Source organism: Mustela nivalis (assembly GCF_964662115.1).
Source record: "Mustela nivalis genome assembly, chromosome: 4".
Lineage (NCBI taxonomy): Eukaryota > Metazoa > Chordata > Mammalia > Carnivora > Mustelidae > Mustela > Mustela nivalis.
The window spans coordinates 47,974,281-47,991,045 of NC_139023.1; the positions used below are offsets into that span (position 1 = coordinate 47,974,281).

The 16,765-nt window shown below is 41.3% G+C and overlaps 1 long non-coding RNA gene across 2 annotated transcripts; it reads right to left on the reverse strand.

The window, feature by feature from the left end:
* Window positions 1-2,237: 2,237 nt before the first annotated feature.
* On the reverse strand, window positions 2,238-12,428 carry LOC309862975. 2 transcript variants are annotated; one of them, XR_014310826.1, is made up of 4 exons: window positions 12,375-12,428; window positions 11,966-12,188; window positions 11,733-11,849; window positions 2,238-2,992 (listed from the first exon to the last, which is right to left on the reverse strand). It is a non-coding gene; the product is annotated as an uncharacterized lncRNA (long non-coding RNA). The 2 variants fall into 2 exon arrangements; XR_014310827.1 differs by lacking the exon at window positions 2,238-2,992 and adding an exon at window positions 11,384-11,607.
* Window positions 12,429-16,765: the final 4,337 nt, after the last annotated feature.

The window sequence follows — 16,765 nt, forward strand, 5'->3', positions numbered from 1 at the left end:
ATTTGCAGATTAGACAATCCTATGTGGAGAAAATCCTAAGGAATCCATACAATTTCTTTTTAAACCACTGTAATTAATATGTGAGTAGAGCAGGGTCACAGGATATAAAATCAACAACAAAAATCAACTGTATTTCTACATAGTAATTATCAACAATCCATAAAATGAAGTTAAGAAAACAATATCATCCACAATAGCATCAAAAAGGAAACAATATTTAGGAATAGATTTACCAAGAAAGAGTAGGACTTGTGGACTTGTGTACTGAAAGTTACAAACCATTATGGAGAAGAATTAAAGAAAATCTTAATATAAAACAGTCCATGTTAGTGGGTTGAAAGGCAAAATTGTTTAATCAATTATTCCCGTATAACCTTTATTTTTTTTCCAGTTTCATGGTCTCAATTTATCAATTAGATTTTTTCCTTTGGCAGAACTTGGCTCAAAATGTTGTGATTTTGACTTCGTTTATGACACGTGATCTTTATTTGCCCATGCAGTCTATTTAATTATTAACAATGTACTCACAGCCCACATTAACTTTATTTTTTTAAAATTTTTTATTTCCTTTCAGCGTAACAGTATTCATTGTTTTTGCACCACACCCAGTGCTCCATGCAGTCTGTGCCCTTTCCAATACCCACCACCTGGTTCCCCCAACCTCCCACCTCCCGCCCCTTCAAAACCCTCAGATTGTTTTACAGAGTCCATAGTCTCTCATGGTTCACCTCCCCTTCCAATTTCCCTCAACTCCCTTCTCCTCTCCATCTCCCCTTGTCCTCCATGCTATTTGTTATGCTTTACAAATAAGTGAAACCAAATGATAATTGACTCTCTCTGCTTGACTTATTTCACTCAGCATAATCTCTTCCAGTCCCATCCATGTTGCTACAAAAGTTGGGTATTCATCCTTTCTGATGGAGGCATAATACTCCATAGTGTATAAGGACCACATCTTCCTTATCCATTCGTCCATTGAAGGGCATCTTGGTTCTTTCTGCAGTTTGGCAACCATGGCCATTGCTGCTATAAACATTGGGGTACAGATGGCCCTTCTTTTCACTACATCTGTATCTTTGGGGTAAATACCCGGTAATGCAATTGCAGGGTCATAGGGAAGCTCTATTTTTAATTTCTTGAGGAGTCTCCACACTGTTTTCCAAAGTGGCTGCACCAACTTGCATTCCCACCAACAGTGTAAGAGGGTTCCCCTTTCTCCACATCCTCTCCAACACATGTTGTTTCCTGTCTTGCTAATTTTGGCCATTCTAACTGGTGTGAGGTGGTATCTCAATGTGGTTTTAATTTGAATCTCCCTGAGGGCTAGTGATGATGAACATTTTTTCATGTGTCTGATAGCCATTTGTATGTCTTCATTGGAGAAGTGTCTGTTCATATCTTCTGCCCATTTTTTGATATGATTGTCTGTTTTGTGTGTGTTGAGTTTGAGGAGTTTTTTATAGATCCTGGATATCAACCTTTTGTCTGTACTGTCATTTGCAAATATCTTCTCCTATTCCGTGGGTCGCCTCTTTGTTTTCTTGGCTGTTTCCTTTGCTGTGCAGAAGCTTTTGATTTTGATGAAGTCCCAAAAGTTCATTTTTGCTTTTGTTTCCTTGCCTTTGGAGACATATCTTGAAAGAAGTTGCTGTGGCTGATATCGAAGAGGTTACTGCCTATGTTCTCCTCTAGGATTCTGATGGATTCCTGTCTCATGTTGAGGTCTTTTATCCATTTTGAGTTTATCTTTGTGTACGGTGTAAGAGAATGGTCGAGTTTCATTCTTCTACATATAGCTGTCCAGTTTTCCCAGCACCATTTATTGAAGAGACTGTCTTTTTTCCACTGTATATTTTTTCCTGTTCTGTCGAAGATTATTTGACCATAGAGTTGAGGGTCCATATCTGGGCACTCTACTCTGTTCCACTGGTCAATGTGCCTGTTTTTATGCCAGTACCATGCTGTCTTGGTGATCACAGCTTTGTAGTAAAGCTTGAAATCCGGTAAAGTGATACCCCCAGTTTTATTTTTGTTTTTCAACATTTCCTTAGTTATTCGGGGCCTCTTCTGATTCCATACAAATTTTAGGATTATTTGCTCCAGCTCTTTGAAAAATACCAGTGGAATTTTTATCAGAATGGCATTAAAAGTATAGAATGCTCTAGGCAGTATAGACATTTTAACAATGTTTATTCTTCTAATCCAAGAGCATGGAATGGTCTTTATTCTTTTTGTGTCTTCTTCAATTTCTTTCATGAGTGTTCTCTAGTTCCTCGAGTACAAATCCTTTACCTCTTTGGTTAGGTTTATTCCCAGGTATCTTCTGGTTCTTGGTGCTATAGTAAATGGAATCGATTCCCTAATTTCCCTTTATGTATTTTTATTGTTAGTGTATAAGAAAGCCACTGATTTCTGAACATCGACTTTGTATCCTGCCACATTGCTGAATTGTTGTATGAGTTCTAGTAGTTTGGGTGTGGAACCTTTTGGGCTTTCCATATAAAGAATCATGTCATCAGCGAAGAGAGAGAGTTTGACTTCTTCATTGCCAATGTGGATACCATTTATTTCTCTTTGTTGTCTGATTGCTGTTGCTAGGACTTCTAATACTATGTTGAACAAGAGTGGTGAGAGTGGGCATCCTTATCGTGTTCTTGATCTCAACAGGAAGGCTGCAAGCTTTTTCCCATTGAGGATGATATTTGCTGTGGGTCTTTCATAGATTTTATGAAGTTCAGGTATTTCCCTCTATCCCTATACTTTGAAGCGTTTTAATCAGGGATGGATGCTGGATTTTGTTAAATGCTTTTTCTCCATCAATTGAGAGGACCATGTGGTTCTTCTCTTTTCTCTAATTAATTTGTTCTATCATGTTGATTGATTTGTGAATGTTGAACCATCCTTGTAGCCCAGGGATGAATCCCACCTGGTCATGGTGGATAATCTTTTTAACTTGCTGTTGGATCCTGTTTGTGAGGATCTTGTTGAGAATCTTAGCATCCATATTCATCAGTGATCCAAAAGAAAAGAGAGAAAGCCCAAATTAGTAAAATTATGAATGAAAAGGGAGAGATCACAACTAACACCAAAGAAGTAGAAACAATCATTAGAAGTTATTATCAACAGTTATATGCCAATAAGCTAAGCAACCTAGATGAAATGGATGCATCCCTGAAAAACTATAAACTCCCAAAATTGAATGAGGAAGAAATTGACAACCTGAATAAACTGATATCTAGTAACGAGATTGAAGCAGTGACCAAAAACCTCCCAAAAAACAAGAGCCCAGGACCTGATGGATTCCCTGGGGAATTCTACCTAACTTTCTTTTTTTTTTTTTTAATATTTTATTTATTTATTTATTTGACAGAGAGAAATCACAAGTAGATGGAGAGGCAGGCAGAGAGAGACAGAGGGAAGCAGGCTCCCCGCTGAGCAGAGAGCCTGATGCGGGACTCGATCCCAGCACCCTGAGATCATGACCTGAGCCGAAGGCAGCGGCTTAACCCACCTAGCCACCCAGGCGCCCCTCTACCTAACTTTCAAAGAAGAAATAACACCTATTCTCCTGAAGCTGTTTCAAAAAAATTGAAGCTGAAGGAAAACTTCCAGACTCTTTCTATGAAGCCAGCATTACCCTGATCCACAAACCAGGCAAAGACCCTACCAAAAAGGGAATTTCAGACCTATATCACATTAATCTTTAGACACAACATACTTTCCATTAAAATTCCAGAACGTGCTTAAGAATGCTTGGATCAACCAGGAGATCAAAGAAGAACTTAAAATTCCAGAACGTTTTTTTCCTAGAAATTGACAAGCTGATCTTAAAATGTATATAAAAATGCAGAACCAATTTTGAAAAAGAAGAAAAATGTATGAGATGTTTCACCTCAAAACTTACTATAATGCTATAGTAATCAAAATAATGGGGGGCCTGGGTAACTCAGTCAGTTGAGTGTCTGACTCTTGATTTTGGCTCACTACATGATATCAAGGTCATGAGATGGAGCCCTCATCAGGTTCCATGCTTAACACAGAATCTGGTTGATATTTTCTTTCTCCCTCTCCTGCCCATTCCCCAGCTTGTGCACTCACCCTCTCTCACACTCTCTCCCAAATAAATAAACAAATAAAACTTAAAAAAAAAAAAAAAGACAGTCTGACACTGGCATAAGGAGATATATATATCTAAATTAAACAGAATTGAGATTGGAAATAAACACATATTTATGGTCAATAGATTTTTGACAAAGATTCCAAAACGGTTCAATGGGGACAGAGTAGTCTTTGGAACAAATGGTACTGGGACAATTGAATATCCCCATGTAAAAAGATGAACTTTGTACCCTACAAAAAGAAAATGAATAAAAATGGACCATAGACATACATTTAAGAGCTAAAATTGTAGAATTTCTAGAAAATAGGAAGAAATACCTGTGAGCTTGGATTAGATCAGAGTTCTTTAGATGCAACACCAAAAAAATGATCCATAAAAGAAAAAATTGATAAATCAGGTTTCATCAAAATTAACAACTTCATGCTTCAAAAGATACCATTAGAAAAATGAAAGAAGTCATAGACTGGGAGAAAGTTTTCAAATTGTGTATCTGATAAAAAAATTTGTATCCAGAATGAAGAACAGAATAAATAAAGAAGACAACAGCTCAATTAAAAATGGGCAAAAGATGTATCACCAAAAAAGTTATACAAATCACTGATAAGCACATAAAAAAAAAATGCTCAACATCATTAGTGATCAGGGAAATGCAAATTAAAACCACAATGAGACACTACTTCACACCAACTAGAATGGCTATAATCAACAAAACAAGACAATAACAAATGTTAGGAAGAACTTAGACCTCTCAAAACATTGCTGGCAGTAATGCAAAATGTTTATAGCTGCTTTAGAAAACAGTTTGTTTTTTTTTTAAAGGCAAATATAAAAGTATATGACATAGCCATGCCACTCCCAGGAATCTACCTGAAAGAAATGAAAACCTATCTCAAAAAAAGACTTGTTTGTAAATGGTCATAACAGCCTTATTTATAAGAGCAAATACTGAAACTTCCACAAGTCCATCAGCTGATGAATGGATAAACAAAATGTTGTGGATCTATATAATGAAATATTATTCAGCAGAAAGGAAAAAAAGGAAGGGAGGAACAGAGGAAAGAAAAAGAAAGAGAGAGAAAGAGGAAGAGGAAGGAAGGAAGGGAGGGAAGAAGGCAGAGGAGGAAAGAAGGAAAAAAGGAAGGAAGGAAAGAGGGAAGGAAGGAAGGTTGGTAGGTAGGAAGGAAGAAGAAAGGGAGGGAGGGAGGGAGGGAAGAAGGAATTACTGATACATGCTTGTTATGTAAATGAGCCAAATATGGTCTCTGTGTATTGGACCCTAGGTTGACTATTTCAGTAGGCTGAGACCCATTAGCCAAAAAGCCTGATGAAACCCAGATTCTTATGTATTCAATCATTCTAAAAACAGTCCGAACAAGCAGATTTTTAACAATTTAGAGCTTGTCTGCTTTGCATTGCCCACTAAATCTCATCCCATATCTGCTAGCAGTAGATAAGACCCTGAGCTGCTCCTGCCCTCCTCTCAGACCCAGACAGCACTGTTGAGAGACCTCACTGAGATTAAAAAAAAAAAAAAAGCCCCATTTCTGATCAATCTCTCTGTGGGGAGTCTCCTTACTCTCTCCCCTTTCTGGATGGTGGTCCCAGAACCATAACCCTCTGGATGGTCTCGTCCTGAAAGGGACTTACCCTCTCATGCTATACTGAGCATGTCACTGCCTCTCTGGGTTATATATATATATATTATTCTTGATCACTCCAAAATCCTTTGGACCTTCCACAATGCTACCACATCAATGAACCTCAAAAACATTAAATGAAAGAAGCCAAACACAAAAGACTACATATTGTATGATTTCATTTGTGTGAAATGTTCAGAAAGGTCATATGTAGAGACAGATTAATATTTGTTTGAAGTTGTATGTGTGGGTGGAGACTGATCTTACACAGGCAAGAGGTGATGGATATGATGATTTGGGGCTATGGTTGCACAACTCTATAAATCTAAAAATCATTGAAATTAGTTACTAGTAAAATTTGTAGAATGTAAACTATATCTCATTCAGTTGTTTAAAAATTATGTTTGAGTGCTGATTTCACAAGGAGGAATCAATGTTGGGTATCGAAGCATGACAAATGCTCAGAGTTCCTCGTTTCTCAAACTGTCATTGATGTACACTGTCTTTGTTTTGAGCTAGGTGTATATAGAGGCAGGGCCACTGAGAGCAACTGTGCTCTGCCTTGTGGGCACCTGATGGGATTGCACTTTCTGGACCCCTGCAGTTTATAGCACCATGTGACTTGTTCTGGCCAATCAACTGTGAGTGGAACTTCCATGCGTCATTTCTGGGCAGAGTGTTTTCCAGTGGAAGGAGCTCCAGAAGGTACTCCTCTTTAGCCTCCTAGTAAACAACAATTTCAGTGTTCCATAGGAACTGAAACTCTGGCATCCCCCAGCTAACCTGTGATGACAAGTAATTGGACAAAAATAAACCTTTACTATGTTATTCCCCTGAGATCAAGGGATTATTTGTTACCACAGCATAAGTTAGCTCATCCTGACTGATACATCTGGGCAGCCAAATTTGAATGGAGGTCATTTTTGGTCTGAATTCGAGCAATATCAAGTACCACAAAGGATTGTAGTACCATTTCATTAATCAGTCACTATGTGCCATATAGTCTGCAAGGTACCTGACATATTACTAATTCTCAACGCATCATTTCCAAGTAGAAACTACTTTTCTCACTTTATATATGAGAGAACTGAACCTCAGCGAGTTGCAGTAACCTGAAGCAGGTGATATAAATCTGATCAGGTGCTAATATGAAACTCATTTACTCACCCAGTCACTCAATATTTGCTGTTTCCGATTGCCTGCTGATGTTATGCATTAAGCACCAGAAATATGATGGTGAACAAAGCAATCACAGGCCCTCCCCTCCCAGGGTTTAGACCCTTCAGAATGACTCAGCTGCCTCATCCTTACCCCTGGAGATGGTTCAGTTGTCTGAAGAGGGGCCCCTGACATCCCTGTTTCTTAAAATCTCCCAGGTGATTCTGTAAAACATACAGGATCATAATCCAGATAACCCAGGCTTTCCGGACTCCAAACCCCTACTACCCAGTTGCTCAGCACATAACCCCTTGCTGGACCAGGTTTGACTGGGCCAGAGCAATTGGCAGGTTGACAATTCTCCTCACTTCCTCTCATAGACCTAGCCATGCTCATCTTCTATTCCCTCAATCTCTCCCACTCCCCACCTGCCCATGTTACAATAGGACCTTTGAGCTGAATGAGACATTAGAAAGAATCATGGTTTTCTAACATTAAAGCTCTTAATTACTTTTTTTGAAAAAAATTTTTATGAACATACAGTATGTTGATACAGATGTTAGTAAGACCTGAATGGAATTAGAAGATGGGATCGAGGACTTTTGTCCTTCTTTTGCCCCTTACCTGCGCCATCTCTCTGGAACCCTTGGGCTCTGAAAGGCATAGTTTGAAGGCAACTGGCATAGTCCTACTCCCTCATTTGATGCCACAAAAAGAGAATGGAGTTTCCCAAGTTCCCCAAAGCCACAGCTTTCTCAGTGGCAGACACAGAGGGAAGAACCTATATCTCCTTGATCTCTGCCCAGTGCTTTTGCCACCACAACCTGGAACCCTCCTGGCCATGTTAAGGGTAAAGTAAAGGTGGTATCAGTGTTGTTCTAGAACCTGAAAATATTCAACCAAAGAATAGCAGAGTATCATAAAAGGCCTCCTGGAGGAAGGGGTGGCTTAGTTGAGGTCTGAAGAATGAGTTGACCCTGGACAGGCCAAAAGAGGTGGGTAGCATTTCATCTTGAGGGAGCTGCATATGCAAAGGTCCTGAGGCAAGAGAGAGAAAGTGAAAACTTCAGCAGCTTCAAGTCTGACCAAAGGACAGGCGACAAGAGATGAGGCTGAAATAGCAACCAGAGGCCATGATCATGAAGGACAATGAACACCATGCTAAGGAGATTGGACTTGAACTTTGTCCTAAAGACAATGAGGGCCACTTGGGAAAATTATGTATTATAAAACATCGCTTTGGCTCAGTAAGAATGGTCTAAGTTGATCACAATTTGACACAGAGACTCCAATTAAGCTACTGTGATAACACATAGGAGGAAGGACAATATCGAGGTTGTAATAACTAGGCACACTGAAAGCCAATAAGGAGGTCACTGGCCAGGTCTAATGAATGATTAAGTTAGGGAGATGAGAAAAAGCAAGCACAAAGGATGACAATTGGGTTTCTCCTTTGGGCTTCTGGCGATGGGTGGTGGTGGGTGGGAAGCCATTCACAAAGACAAGGAACATAGGGGAAAGGAGATCTGTCTGAGCAGGGAAGATGTGAGATCAGTTCATCAGTCAAATGTTCTTATCTGCAAATCTCAGAAAATTCAACCCCAATTGGTTGAAACAATAAGGTTATGTACTATCTCATATTAAAAAAAGCTTAGATGTAAGGCAGTTTCTGAGCTGGTTAATTCAGAAACTCAACAAATTCACTAAAGAGTCACATTTTTCTGACTCTACACGATCTCCCCAGCATGTCTGTGAGCAACCCTCATGGTAGCAAAATGGCACAGCAGTCCTGAGCCTGACATCCTCACACAGTTTTTGTTCCCTAGGGCTATTGTAACAAAGTGTCATAAACTGGATGGCTTAGGACAGCAAAGTTTACTGTTTCATAGTTCTGGAGACCAAAACTCAGAAAACCAGATGTTGGCTTGGTTGTTTCCCTCCAAGAGCTTCAGTGAAGAATCTGTGAAGCCATTCTCTTAGCTTTGGCTATTGCAAAATCCTTGGCATTTTTTGGCTGGCAGCTGCCATAACTCCAATCTCTGTCTCTGTCATTAAAGTGTGATGTCATTACACTGTACTCTCTCAGTATCTATGTCCAAATTTCCCTCTTTTTAGGGAAACTAATCATATTAGATTAGGGCCCACCCTATGCCAATTTGACCTCATCTTAACTAATTACACCTGCAATGACCCCATTTCCAAATAAGGTCACCTGCTAAAGTATCAAGGGTTAGATCTTCAACATACCTTTTAGGAATGTATAGGTCAAATAATGACCTATACCAAGTCAGAAAGGGAATGTGATGGCTAATTTTATGTGTCAGTGTGACTAAGCCACAGCATGCCCAGATATCTGGTTGAACATTATTCTGGGTATTTCTGTGAAGGTGTATTTGGATGAGATTAACATTGAAATGAATAGTTTGAGTAAAGCAGATTGTCTTCTTTAATGTGGAAGAGCCTCATCTAATCAGTTGAAGGAACACAAGGCACACAAAGGCTCACCCTCTCCCCAGGTAAGAGAGAATTCTTCTCTCTGACCACCTTCAAAATGAGACATCAGCCTTTCCCCCCCTTCAGATTCAAACAGAAACAGTAGCTTTTTATTAGATCTTGGTCCTGCTGACCTTCAGACTTGAACTTCACTATCGACTCCTGGCTCTCCAAACCTCAGACTCAGACTGGAACTAAACTATATGCTCTCTTGGATCTCCAACTTGCTGACCCACCACACAGATCTCAAAACTTGCCCTTCTCCATAAACATGTGAGCCAATTCCTTATGGTAAATAAACACACACACACGTATCGTATTGGTTCTCTGGAGAATCCTGATAACACAGGGAACCCGTTCTTCTTGGTATCTCTTCTATCCCTTTTTTAGAGTTAGGAAATCTTACTCAGAAGTCCTATTCTCACTGGCTGAATTTGGGGAATGGGGCTATCAAAATTGGCTTAGACTAATCTGAACTCCTCTGAATGACTTGGAAGAGATGTACAGACTGGAAAAATTAAGACTCCTCCAACATAGAAGAGGAGGAAGAACTTGCCAGTGTCAGCTACAGCAGAAAGTAAAGGAATTCAGGAGCAGCAAGCCTTAGGTCAGGCCCCAGTCAGGCACCAGCCTCCAGGAGGCCGTGAGACACCAGTGACAATGACTTGCAGCTCTAGTCCAGCAAGCCATTATTCTTTCAGAGCCAGAACCTATCCCATCTATGAGCCCCTGGTGGAACCTATGAGTGAGAGTGGAAGAAGAATGTAGTTGTCTGGAAATGAGGAGGTGCTAAAAGCAAAGCCTTTGATACAATTTTAACAGGAATTTCTTTCCTCAGCCATGGAAATGTAGAGACTTTCAGATTTTGCCCACTTGTGTCATTCCCAGAACTCGTTCTTACTCTTGAAATGAACTGAAAGATGTTGCTGCTCTCAGAGAGTCCTCTGAGAGGAAGTCACATTATCTGTCTCTGAGAAGTAGGCTGTGAACATCTGTGGTCATGGAAAATACTACAGAAAAATCTCCAGGGGTTGGATGCTGTGTCTTCAGAAAACCAGCTGGTCCCTTTCCCCAGGGAGCTTACAATCTATTCTGGAACCCCAAAATATGAGGCTGGAATGAAAATTGCTCCCATTTGTAAGGAGTACTTTGTAAATGCCAGGCACGGAGCTGAGGACCTCACATGTGTCCAATTCTGTACTTCTTACAACATGACAAGATATAAGCCATTATTCCCATGTTATAGAAAAAGAAATGGGAACTCAAAACCATTCCCTAACTTGTTTGAGTTGAGATGAGTGGCCGAGTTACAACTCACACTTGGCTCAGTCACACACCAAAGCCTGGGTTCTTGCCCCTAAGACATGGGACAAATGATACGTCTCGGATTCTGAGAAAAAGAGAAATTTTTGTGGGAGGGGTAGAGGTAAAGAGCAAAGATCTCCTGAAGGAGAGTAGTTTAAGGACGCTCACCTTGAACAATGAATAGAATTTATTATAAGCTTTTCTTTCTTTCTTTTTTTTTTTTTTTTTCCAAAGTGAGACAGCAAAACACAGCAGGGAAAAATGAATTTTCCAAGGTCATGCCACAAGTCACTAGCCAAGCCTGGCCTGTCACTCCAAGTTCTGAAGTCCCAGCTCACTGAATTCAGCAACTGAAGCATGGGTGGTGGGACTATGTCAAATTTGTCTGGAATAAAACACATACCCTACAATGTTTCCCCTCTCCTCCTTTCCCCACAGCGTCCCTCTCTCCCTCCGCAAACAGCCCTCTTACCATCCCCCCACCAATCCATAAAGCTTCCCAGGAAATGCCAGGATCTGAACACCATATTGGCCATGAGGGACTCGGTCAACTTCTTTGCCTTCTGGCTGTTCTAAACAAACAAAGGGCAGTGCACAAGTTATTAGTAAATACCAAGGCTTAGTTTATTGTATAAAACTTCAATCCAACAAATAAATGAGCCATCAAGTTTGAATTTATGTAGCATTCAGAACACATTAAAGCCATCTGACCATGACAAAGGCCTTTCCTGCTTTGAATGATGAAGCCAGCATTGCAAATACCCTTCGGATGAGACATTAAGCGAGGTCCTTTCAGTTTGTCTCTGGGGACTGTCAAGGTGGAAGGTAAAGGTTCTGGCACTTTTCTAAAGAATTCTTTTGGGAAAATCCCATCTTGGCTAACATCTCGTTTCTCTTAAAATTAAAAAAAAAAAAAAAAAAAAAAAAAAAAAAAAGGTTTGTGAGCCCATAGCGGTCAGAACAATTACAGTCACTCAGCTAGGGGTCATCTAGCCGACCACGCCAAGTTCCTTACTTACCTTGAGCGACTCCCAGGAGACATCAAGGAACACACAACTTCTCATTAAAGGATCCTGGCAGCTGATCACAGGAGGTTCCAGATGCTATTGTGGCCTGTCTCAGAGCAGTTTCTCCATCTGCAAATTGGAGACAAGCAAATGAGATGATACAAGAGCATTTTATCAATTCCAAAGCCCAGTTCAAATGAAGGTGTTATTGTTAACAATATATAAGAGAAACATTTCGGCCCCACCTTCACATTCCAGTGTAGTTTCTCTCCCTTTAGTTGTAGGCAGTGGAAAGTTTCTCATTGCAACTGGCATTCCTGCTTTTGCAGGGAGCTCCTGGGGTCTGCAGCTGCTATTAATGATTGGGGTTCAGTCGCTGGCATGGAGCTCCATCTGGCCAAGGACAGAGCCTCTCCGGCAGCAGGCAGGTGTTCAGGCAGACAGTGCCTGGAGATGTATGTAGAGAACCTAGGAGAAATTACATTTGGGTGATCTTCTTCCCATCACACCCTCAAGTCCAGCCCAAAGGAAGATCAAAGACAGTATTAAAAGTACCCCCTCCAAACAGTGCCCTAAAAAGGTAGAAGTCTAATAAATCTGGGTGAGAGTGTTTGGAAAGGGAATATTCATTCAGCAAGTTGATCAGACACCCACCACATGCAGTCACCATGTTGGCTGCTGATGAGTAAGACACAGGACCCGCTCTCTGCAGGGAGTCAGACGTAAACAGACTTGCTCAGAAGTAGATAGGCTCCGGCTGCAAGTGGCAACCAACCAGCTGTGCCTTGCAGAGCCCAGATGCACTCCCTTCGTTTCAGGGCCTTTAGGGTTAGGACTGATGGGCATATGTAAGAGTTCCACGTCTTTTTAGTGCCTCTTTCTTTCACTTCCACAGGGATCTGGGTCATTAACTTCCTCAGTCTCATGTTGGGGTGGTTGATCTCAGCAGAGACACCATAAGGTGCATCCTGTGCAAATTCTCTACTAGAAGGCATACTGGGTGAGAGGAGTGCTGACAGCAACCAAGGGCTCAAAGAGGACAAAGGAGACAAAGGGATCAAGCAGAATAAATGCAGTCCTTGGTCTAGATGTCTGAACTTTTGTATAAGAGCCGGAAATAATTACAAATACCTGTGAAATTCTCATGCTAGACTCTCAATCCCACTCAGTTGCTACCACAACCCCAGGAAAGAAATGTTCACTGCCCCCCACCAGTAAATACGTTTTCCAAAATTCATAGCTAGTAAAGTCAGGATTTGGACTCAGACCTAGACAACTTCCAATCTAGACTCTGGGTTGGACTCGACACTGCCCCCGCCCAAGCCGCTTTGAAGATTAATGTTCAGATGAGATGATGGGTATAAGGCACCCAGAGTAATACCTGGAACCTAGTACGTGGTGAATATATGTCAGCTACTTTTCATCCTACTGTTATTATCACGCCATGGCGGGAGCTCAGAGACCAGAATCCAGCTCTGACAGAAGGTGCTGAAGCAGCAGGGGACGTCAGGCAAATTATCAGTGTATTCAGGGCAGGACCCAGATCCTAAAAGAAAAGACAGAACCAGGTGAGTATTGGAAGGCGGATCTTTGTGCTAAGCAACAAGGCTACAGAGTATGTGTGTCAGTTGGTCCAACAGTCCATCCATCCAACAGAATTTTTCCAAGCACATCTCATGGGCCTGGCAGTGAGGATGACGTGATGAACAAAACAAGCATAGCTCTGACCCCGTGAAGCTCATAGGTGGGGAGAATGGACCACAGTAAACAGAGAAATAAATCTGTCATGACACACTAGGGAAAGCATCATGAATGAGATGTGCAGGGAGCTCTCCTAGAGAACCCTGGAGGAGAAAACCTACTGAGAATATCAAGGAAGTTCTGTCCGAAGAGGTGAGGTGACACTTAAAACAGACGAGAAACATAAGAAGCCAGCCCAGGGAAGGAGGTAAGCAGAGCAAAGGGAGACCGGTCCTGCACAGAGCTGCCCAGTGGGTCCGCTGATAGCCAGTCTTGTTGGCACAAGAGCTCATTTTCAAGCCCTCAATTCATGAGAGAGTGTAAGGTGGTGAATGTCTCTCCCCGCATCACTGATTTGGAGACTGGGGCCCTGGGATCCTAAAGGAGCCAGGAGAAGCTAGGATATAAAAAAACGAGGACACCAGTAGGGACCCAAGCGTTGACATCCAGATTCTCTCCAAATTCCTCCTGAGATGCCTTGAAGGAAGGTGTTGGTCTGGGGAACCTGATGGGGACAGGCCACCCAGTGAACTCTAGTCAGTCTGTTTTCCAAAGCCCCAAAAAGAGCACTACTGCTATTTACATTTCAATGTAAATCAAGCTGCCTTCAACCAGCAAGGCTGTGTAAACTTGCGTTTAATGTCAGGTTTATATTAATATTTGCATTAACAAGATTGATCGTTTACATAACAATGCATATGTACCGGCTGGGCTAGGTTTGGGTTTACACACATTTGCATAATGTTTACAGATTGATTGATTAGACAAACTGTGCATAAATCCAAGTAAACTACTCATTGTTTGTTTATTTTTTCTATTGGGGCTAGGTAGCCTATATCTTAATAAGTGGGCTAAACTGAGCCTCAGTCCTCTACTATAACCTTCACAGAAGACTTAATAGTTTATAAAAGTAATTTTCACTGAAAAAGAGAGAGATGAAATCATTGGGGCTATTTTCTCCTTTAACCTCCTGCATTGGAGTGGCTAAGGAGGACCCTAACTGTAAACAATGCTCTAACAGAGATAAAACCCGGGCCGTAGGTTTAAAAATAAAATAAAATAAAATGGGATTCAAGACCCCTTCTGCCTTTGCAAGGGCAGGAGGGTTTCTTAGAGATGGTCAGGTGTGGCAGGGGCCTTGATGGGGCGCCTACACCAAGGGTCTGGAGAAGCCAGGGATGATTGCCGCTTCCTTGTATACCTTGACCATCTCCATCTGGCTGAAGAATGATCTGGATACTTAGTCCCCAAGCCCAAGCAGAGGAAAGCCTAGAAGCAGATAGTAGAAGAGACTGTAAAAGAGAAAGGTACCACGCAGAAAGAAATGAAAATCCACTAATTTTTTAAACGTCTTTTTTTTATTTTTCATGGACTTTCTCACGGAAAGTTCTGTTAATCACTTCCTCCACATTTGTGGCACAGAGTCTGCTGGGATCCATGCACAGCTCTGATCTGCATTCCAGTTCACTCCCACTGCACAAGGGGCACCGTACCACTCAACTGCGCCCAACAGATCTTTGGAAATCATGGAAATAAACAAAGACCAACCAAGTGAGAATAAGCAAAGGCTATTTATTCCAAGTTTGCTATGAACAAAGGAGTCAGCCACTGTCACTTGCATTCTGGCAGAGACACAAAGACAGGCAGAGGAGTGGGAATGTTTCATCATGGGAAGGGGAAAGGTTTCATGTATGTCCTTATTGGAGGCTGTTGGCCAAAGCTGGAGGTAGGCTAACTTGAAGCAAAGCATCCCTATGTGATGGGTTTGGCTTTCTCTGACTGGTATCTTAAGTTTAAGTGGGGACAAATATTAGAGAAGCTATCAGTTATTAACAAAGCCCAGGCTGTTTTGGGTCAGAAGCTACTGTTTAGCTTCTGGATCAGTTAGAAGCCTGACTTCCTGCAGGAATGACCCAGCAGGCTGGCTTCTGGGGCTGGTGATTAGAGATAAGGGTTTGGTTTCTTGGGCAGGCGGCTGCAAGTTGTGGGTCAGAGCTCTATTTTTATATAAGGTCCAGCCACTGTCTGTATATTCAATCCCCAGATACGGGTACTTTATAAAATAAATAGTGTTTTCTGTGTGTATGTGTTTTTAACTTACAAAAGAGAGTTGTGCATAAATCTCTTGGTGTTCTTACTTTTCACATGCGATACTACATGCAATACTGTGAGTCAAGGGTATATCTGGGCTGTTGTATGTGTGCAGGACATTTCACCTATGGCTGAATATGCTCCATTGTATACATCCATTAGTATGCACCTTCCACGTTTCTATCAAGTTGCCTCGAGTATCCACCAACACTGCCAACATTGAGATCAAGAGCCTCGTATGTGAGGACACCTGGGTGGCTCAGTCGGTTAAGTGTCTGCCTTCGGCGCAGATCTTGATCTCATTGTCCTGGGATCAAGCCCCGCATCAGGCTCCCTGCTCAGCAGGGAACCTGCTTCTCCCTCTCCTTCCCTCCCCCCACCCCCACTTACACTCTATCTCTATCTCTCTCTGTCAAATAAATAGGTAAAACCTTTAAAAAAAAAAAAAACATAGATCTTCATATGTGTTCACTTAGGAAACAATATGCCAGACTCCCCTGTTCCTACACTCAGTGTAGGAGAACTGAGTCATAAGACATGTGCTCCTTTGTTTCCGTATCACTGGACTCTTCTCAGATGGTTATAAAAGTTTATATCTTGTCAATGATGCGTGAGGGTTCTCCTTTTCCCACATCCTTGACAACACTTGGTGGTAATAGGCTTTTTATTTATGGAAAATGGGAGGGTGCACAGTAGTCTCTATTCCACTGATGTTTTAATCTTCGGATTATTTATTTCAGAGAGGTTGAGTCTCTCATTATATGCTTATGACACATTCAAGATTTTCCCTTCTGGGAGCTGTCTGTATTTTTTACCCATATTCTACTGGTTTCCCTGTCTTTTTCTTGTTGATTTACAGAAGCTCCTTGTATGTTCTAGATGTTAAACGCTTGCTGGTTTTGGAAGTTGCAGAAGTTTTCTCTCAGCCTGTCCCCTTCTTAAAGTCTAGTGAGCTTTACTGAATAAAACTTCTGAATTTTAATGCAGACAGATTCATCAATTCTTTGTGTGTTAGGGGGCCACTATAAGAAGTTCTTCCCTAGGCTAAAAGAAAACAAAAATAATCTTCCCCAATTCTATCAGCTCTGTGAAAGATGTTTTTGACCCGGAGGGCATTAACCTAAAATTCAAAGTGTCAGTGAACTTGGAATAAACTAAGTATATCTTCACCTTATGTGACAGTTGTTTTGGATATCTCAAAATTTTGCTTATGC